Here is a 7289-nt window from a genome sequence, read left to right as displayed (position 1 = left end):
ACCTATTGCTGTTTCAAACTCTCCTGGAAATATAATCTTAATCAACCAGCCTGGAATTTTCTGGTGAATACCAATGATGTCATCTGTCACCTGGGCCCTCTCCAACCCCCACAGAAAGAAGAGGCTGTCTGCATGATAAAAGCTCTTGCAGGCCCCATCTCCTGAGCCCCCCATCCCTGAAGAAGATATCTTGGTCTAAAAATAATCCTTCTTCTCTTTTGTTACTAGCCCCCTGCCCCTCCCTTCTCCCTATGAAAACCCCTCAGCGGGCCCTTCTGGTTGCTAGTGGGATGTTGCCCCAATTCATGAATTGCTGAATAAAGTCAATTATACCTTCAATTCCTCGGTTGTATTTTGTTGCTAACAGTGGATGTAGTCAGAATCCACCCCCATCACCCCTGATGTTCCCTGCTAGTAATTTTTCATCCACTGACTCCACCCTCCTCCTTAAATTCCCGCTTTTCCTTGTTATATTCAATGTTGAGCCCAATCTGTCTCTCCTCGAGGCAGTCCCTGTACCTACCTCATCTGTCTCCAATAAAGTCTGTCTGACCCTTTTAATGTGTCATGAATTGTGTTTTCTTTCCCATCGTCGGCCGAGAGGCCTCTCTGTCTTGACAGTTCATGCTTTTGACGAAGCATTTTCCAATCTGTGGCCCCGGAAACACTAGCGTCCCCTGACATGTTAGGAGAGAGAGAGGCAGGGAGGAAGGGGGAGGAGGAGCATCTTTTGGGTGCATACCCAGACGTGGAATTGCTGGAGCACAGGGGACTTCGATCCCGAATGTTTTGAGGAACCATCATAGTATCTTCCAGAGAGGCTGCACCGTTTTCCACCGGCAATGCACGGGGTTTCCAATTTCTCCACCTTCTCAGCAGCACTTACTGTGTTTGATTACGGCCCTTCTGGTGGGCGTGAAGTGTATCTCATTGTGGCTTTTATTTGAATCTCCCTAATGACTAATGATGGACATCGATTGAGCAGCCGAGGAGGCAGGCCCCGGGGCAGAGCAGCCCAGTCTGTCCGGCTTGAACAGTGGATCGCAGAGGCAAAGCCTTGTTTCTTGGCCTGGGTTCAAGCCGTCTGTTCCCACAGAGAGAGCCGTGCGCTGGGCAACTGGGAATCACAGCTGACTTTCCTAAGGAAAGGGTGACTGTCAGACCACCCCTCCTAAGACGAGTCCTCGGGGCCTGTTTTCTGAGGCTCCTCATCGCTGGGGAGGGCCACCGGGCAAGCAGCACAGAGGGACCTTCCAACTCCCAGACCAACAGGCTCAGCTACCAGCAATCCGTCCATAGTGACTGCTGAGGACTGAGGTCTGCAGATGGTTCTCTTGTCCCATAAACTGGCACATATGCAAAGACATCTGTATAATAACTGCTCCCATGCACACTTGTTTCCCTTCATCTTTCCAGAATAGAGCTAAGGGGAGTGAAATGAGCACTTCACGGGACTGTGCATAATTTCCGCTTTTAGACTTGTTGTGTCCCCAAGGAGCCGTGTCACTCCTGAAACAGGATTTAGTTGTGTCCCTTGCAATTAGGGTTGGTGCGTTTTGATGTTGTAGAAAGTTTTATTTTCGTTTAAATTCTATTTCCCTTTATTATTTATTATTTTTCCCCCATCTACAGCGCCTGGTCTTCCTAGGTGGTCTCCCATCCAAGTACTAACCAGGGCCGACCCTGCTTAGCTTCCGAGATCGGACGGAATCCGGCTTGTTCAGGGTGGCATGGACGTAGACTCTATTTCCCTTTAAACCGTGACCCGTGGATCTATTTTTAGCAAGGTAGGAGATAAGCACAGCCGAGGGTGACTAAGGGAGGGAGCACTTCCCTTGCGAGTGAAGGTCGTTCGTGTTGCAGCCCACATGTAGCTGAGAACCGAGTCGCTCCGGATCGCCCCTCGGAATCGCGATTACGACACCGAGGTCTTGGCCCGCTCCTGCCCTACCTTTCTGCACATCTCTGCGCCCCGCGGCTCGAGCACTCCAAGTTGGTGACCACAGATACAAGTTTCGGTAAAACGGCCAATAAAATGCTGGAACACTAGGTGGCGCCAGTGCCTAGCCGATCTGCGCCTGGACGCCCGCATCTCACTGGCATCCAGTGTCGTGCACCGCGAAGGGGCAGCCCCTGGTGGAAACGGTGACCGTTGAGTGCAGCGGCATCCCAGCCACTGTCTCCGCGAGCCCCCGCCCCACGTCCCCCACACGACCCCCCACACGCTGCCACACTCTCCCGCGCCACAGACCCCGATTCCCCGCGACGCTCCTCCGGGACCCCGTACGCCCCTGACCTCATCGACTCCCCTTCACGCTCCCCACGCCCCTCCTTTCCCTCCCCGTCAGCTCCATGCACCCCTACATGCCACGTGGACAAGGCTGACCGTGGGACAACACAAGCCCCGTGGACAGTGGTCAAGGAACACGTGGGCACCCTGTCCCATTGGGATTCCCGTGACACCCGCCCAGCAGGAGGGCGGGTGGAGGGAGTTAGAAGCCCCCGCGGTGTTCTGCGGGGTGGGGTGGGGGGCAGCTGGATGGGGTTTTGAGTCGGAAATCCAGGCCAATGGTCGGAGTAAAGAAAGCAGCATTCGCTGCTCACCTGAGTTTATGATTGAAAATTCCCACTACACAGACGACGCTGCGAGGAGACAAAGGCTGGAAGCTGCTCCCGTTACCGGGGCTCCATTCCGAGGGGACTAAGTCACAATGTGTAATATACCGGAGTTTATGCAGTTTTATTCCGTTAGATTTAATTGCATTCATGCTACTATTCAGTTTTGCCAAAAATATGTCCAAGATTTTTTTTTTTTTTCTAATAACACAAAGAGCTCAAGTTTGGATGAGTTTAAAATAGTCACCCTTTAAGAGGATCTGATTGAATGTGTCCCCACATGGCACCAAGATCCAGGACACGAAAACTCAAAGTTCATGTCGGTCGCATGAAAGAAATGGAAAGAAATGGTTTACTTCTTCCTCCTCTGCAACTCATCACAGGATCTAGATATCTTTATAAATGATTAAAAACTGCTAAGAAAGGCTGCTCTTGAAAATACGTGGCATTTTCATCTCGAGTGACATGTCCGCGTCAGGCTGACACAGGTACCTAGGGCCTCACCATTCCAGTTCTCTATGTTGAGTGGGATCCGGCGTCAGGTGATCCTGTCGTGGCCCACCCAAGGGTGCTAAATACCGCTGTACCAAAGTCGCGATCAGTCTTAGTTCATCCCTGTGCTCCAGCGTCTGGCACAGTTCCCAACACAGCAGACGGTCATCGAGGCACTGAAACCAGGACGCTGGCCAAGGGTCCTCCCGTGTGCTCTGGCTTCCTCGTCCTCCAGGTCCTTCACTCAGGCGAGTGATTCTACCTGGCAGCTTTCCGCATCTCCTCCCCAAGGCTGCCCTTTGGTGGAGGGTCGGCTCATCCTTCACCGGCCTCAGAATCCCCCACCCTGATGCGGGTTATGCCTCTACCTCTGCATGGCAGCCAGCAGGATCTTTCTGGAACACCAAACAGATCTCGTTACTTTCATGCTTAAGAACCCTAGTAGAATCAGCACCTTCAGGCTGAGTCCAAACTTCTCAGCAAAACACTCAAGGTCCCCCCACCAAGCTTCGCTTCCTGCCACTCAGCACCCCGCTTTTCCCACCCTCACGCTCAGGTCCCCTCAGACCCCAGCTGCAGCTGGGAACAGGGCCCACCGTCTGAGGCAGCTAGGAGCCAGGCCTCCGCAGTCAGATGGGTGGCACGTCCTGCTGCGTGTCAGCTGGGAGAACCTGGGTAAGCGACTTATCGTCCTTAAACCTCCCCATCTCCTCCACCGTAAGCCAGGATTGACACTCCCGCCACTCCCCACATCAGGACCACTCTCTCTAATTCTACCTGCCACATGGGTTTGTTGTGAGGATAAAATGAGGTTGCGAAAGACCCTTAGTGAAGAGCCAGGCCAGGTGTCAATGGTGAATCAACGCTGGCTGGGCGGAGCCATCAGCAGGGGCGGGGCAGGGGCTAACAGTGGCTGCCCTGGGGGGCGGGACTCTGAGGGGCTTTTTTACTTTCTTCTTCATATGTCATGTTAGAAATGTTGATATTTCCTACAACCTGCAGGCCTTATCAAGACACAGTTGGAAATGATTTCCTCTCTGGAGCCTCCCTAATTCTCCTCTAGCTGGTAATCTGTTAGCACTTGGTACCTACCTGTGAGAGAGCAGGCTTGGCAGGTGACGGTTTATTTGCCCACCCGCCTGCCTTCCGCACTGACCAGCGCCCAGGACCTGCGCTGCCGTGGGGTCTCTGCTTCCCCAGGACTGTGCCCGGCACGTGGCAGCGGGTGTGAGCTCTATCAATGCCCGTTCCTTTGACTCGAATGGAATGCTCTCTGGCTGAAAATCGGGGGGATCCTGCCTCCCCGGGCTTTGGTATTCTATCCAATGTTTAAAGCATTTTAGGGAACATACGTTTTTAAGAGACATGTTTTCTCCCATAAATCCCCCAGAAAGTCGAGCTGTTCATTATTGCCATGACGCAGGCACGGCAGCAACAGAGGACGCACAGCCGGCTGTGCCTCCTGATGAACTGAAGGGAGCGCCCTGGTCCTTGCTGAAAGGTGTTCACAAGCGCATCGATTCCGCCTTCCAATGAATTGTCGGAGAAGAAAAATCGATGTCTACTTTGGGCCCAACCATCCTGCCTAACGAAATGCAACAGGCCCCGCTTGCTGGAAAATTCTACTTTAAATCTAGAAACTTCTCTTAATTAGAATTTTTCACGGGATGACCTTTGAGATTCTTCCACTTGGAAATGTTGCTGTCACTCCTATGTGACAGCAACGTTGATAAGGCCTGCAGGTTGGTGGCTATGCTCGGGGCCAGGTCTGTCACCCTCACCAGGCTACCCGCTGCCCCTACCGTAGTGTCTGGTGTGTTACAGGCCCCTAGGAGACACGCTGGACGCTGGATGAAGGGACGAATCTCATTCCTTGCGCACGGGAGGAGCTGGGAACGGTCTGTCCCAGCTCGTGGTCTCCTGCCTCGCCTGATAAGAGCCCTCCCGTCAGCACGATACATCTGTGCACACCTGTTACTAAGTGCATTAACATGCTTCTCAGACAGAGTTCTTATGACAGAAGTGCTGTTGCCTCAACTTTTGGGGATAGAAGTCTATTTTTCAAAATACCAGACTAAAGACTCAAGTAGGAAACTATTGTGAGGTTTTAGTTGCTATAACGAAGAGCCCTCAAACTTTTTTACAGGAACGTGTTATAAAGCACTGGACTCACCTGTTGTCGGGATGAAAATGATCTTACAGAAAAATGGAATTGTGGTTGATATGGGTCCACGTTTGCGTCAGCTTTAATTAACATTCGACCCAACAGAGAAACATCGACTTCAGACGCCCTCCCTCCTCCACACACATATTTTACCATGATGTAGAGTGTGGTCAAGACCATGTCTCATCCAGCGGAAATGAAAGGCCCACCTGTGAAAACCCTGCTCTCGCTGTTAAATCTCCATTTCGAGCAGAGAAAGGGGAGAGTGGCTTCCGCAGGTGCTGTGTTGGCATTCGCCCGTCCCTGGGTCCACCAGCTCCCAGCTGCTCTCACGGTGCACCACACAGGTCTCCTGCAGGTGGCTCTGCCTCCCTATGACCTCCTTCTACCTGGCAGTGACTGCGTATCTTTAAGCTCCAGCCATAATTCTAATGGAGCTCCAGCCAGGTGCTTCTGAAATGTGGATCTGAACCCCAGGGGCCTGGCCGTTTGTGGGTGCTGCTTATGCAGAAGGAGAAGCCCTTGGACATTTAATGAGGGGGCGCTGGAAAGGTCCGCTAGCAGGAGCCCAGCTCTGGTCTCAGCAGGGCTGCAGCCATCCCTTGAGTCTGGTGACGGGAGTGGACAGAAGCCCGGTCCTGAGTGTCACACCAGTATTTCCCAGTGTGTGTCTTTCAGGACGTGGATTTGTCCAGGTTCTCACTGAAAAAACAAGACACGGCGGTCAAATATATTTGGGCAAGGCTGTAGACTTGTTGTCTGTGGAGTGTCATAAAGCTTCTCGGTATTTTAAAAACCGTAACGTTCTGCAGGAAAAACAATCTGCTTACTTTTGTTTAACTCGGGATTTTTGAACTCAAGACCTACTGATATCAAGTAAAGCCGTGCTCTGTGGTATGCACCCTGGAGGCAAGAAGCTGGGGCCTCTACACTTTTGGGGGGTGGGAGGAGGGTACAGAAGAGGCTCTTTAACCTTTGGCAATTCTGCCAAGCAGCCAGGTATCACGGGAAGTGTGTGTGTGTGTGTGTGTGTGTGTACTGTCCGAAACATATCACGGGAACTGCCCAATCCTCGCAAGAATCGGGAAAGAGAAAACTCCGTTTACTGGCTACTTTATCTGTGTCAGTCCTGGGCTAGATTCTTTTCATGCGCACCTGTGTATTCGTGGCATTTCCTGAGGAAAGGGAATCTCCACTCCACAGGTGAGAGGTGGAGAGGCAGGCCACTTGCTTCGGTTCGCATGTGAGCAAGCGAAGGCTCAAACCTGCTGGCCTCGAATGCCCTTACTTTGTATTTTGTTTTGTTTTTAACATATTATGCAAGGGAATTATTGAGAGCATTTTAGTAAGGCGGAAATTTAGATTGATTTAACTTCAACGGCCCGTTGAGATGTAGTGAGAAGCATCACCGCTTCCTGGTCACGTGGCCTTGGGCCAGTTATCTAACCTCTTTGCGCTCCAATGACCTCTTCCCTACTATAAGAATTACTTATGGAGAATTAAATTAGAACTAAGGGTGTGGACCAAGTACATAACGGATGCTCCAAAAATGTTTGGTCTGCGGCCACGCCACCCTGAACGTACGTGCCTGATCCTGTCTCATCTCAGAAGCTAAGCAGGGTCGGGCCTGGTTAGTACTCGGATGGGAGACCACCTAGGAAGACCAGGTGCTGTAGGCGTAAAAAAAAAATAATAAAAAAATAAAAAGTTAAAAAAAAATGTTTATGTAGTCTCATGAGCCTCCTCTTGCTGTCCCCACCAGCCACCGGCAAATGGAGGCAGCTCGAATTCTGTCCAGGGCTCGGAAGCAGTGGGCCTGGGGGCCTGGAGGCCCAGTCTCGGGGCAATGCAGCTCAGGTTGTTCCTTCTGAACCTCTCTAGGGTGGCGGAGCCTTGGACGTCAGCCAGGACCAGGTCAGAGAACAGAACGAAGCAAGGTCCCTGTTATCAGGAGTCAGAGCTAAATTTAGGGTGCAACTGTGAAAATGGATACTCAGCAGGCTCTGCGAAGTAAGGA

The 7289-nt window shown here is 51.7% G+C and overlaps 2 pseudogenes; one reads left to right on the top strand and one right to left on the bottom strand.

The window, feature by feature from the left end:
* Window positions 1-1623: 1623 nt before the first annotated feature.
* On the bottom strand, window positions 1624-1742 carry LOC120602510 (uncharacterized; annotated as a pseudogene).
* Window positions 1743-6828: 5086 nt separating this feature from the next.
* Window positions 6829-6951, top strand: LOC120602543 (uncharacterized; annotated as a pseudogene).
* Window positions 6952-7289: the final 338 nt, after the last annotated feature.

The sequence above is a fragment of the Pteropus medius genome, unplaced genomic scaffold (genome assembly GCF_902729225.1).
Source record: "Pteropus medius unplaced genomic scaffold, Ma_sr-lr_union100, whole genome shotgun sequence".
Lineage (NCBI taxonomy): Eukaryota > Metazoa > Chordata > Mammalia > Chiroptera > Pteropodidae > Pteropus > Pteropus medius.
Note: the sequence above shows the minus strand (reverse complement) of the source record. Positions and strands in the feature narration are given on the sequence as shown.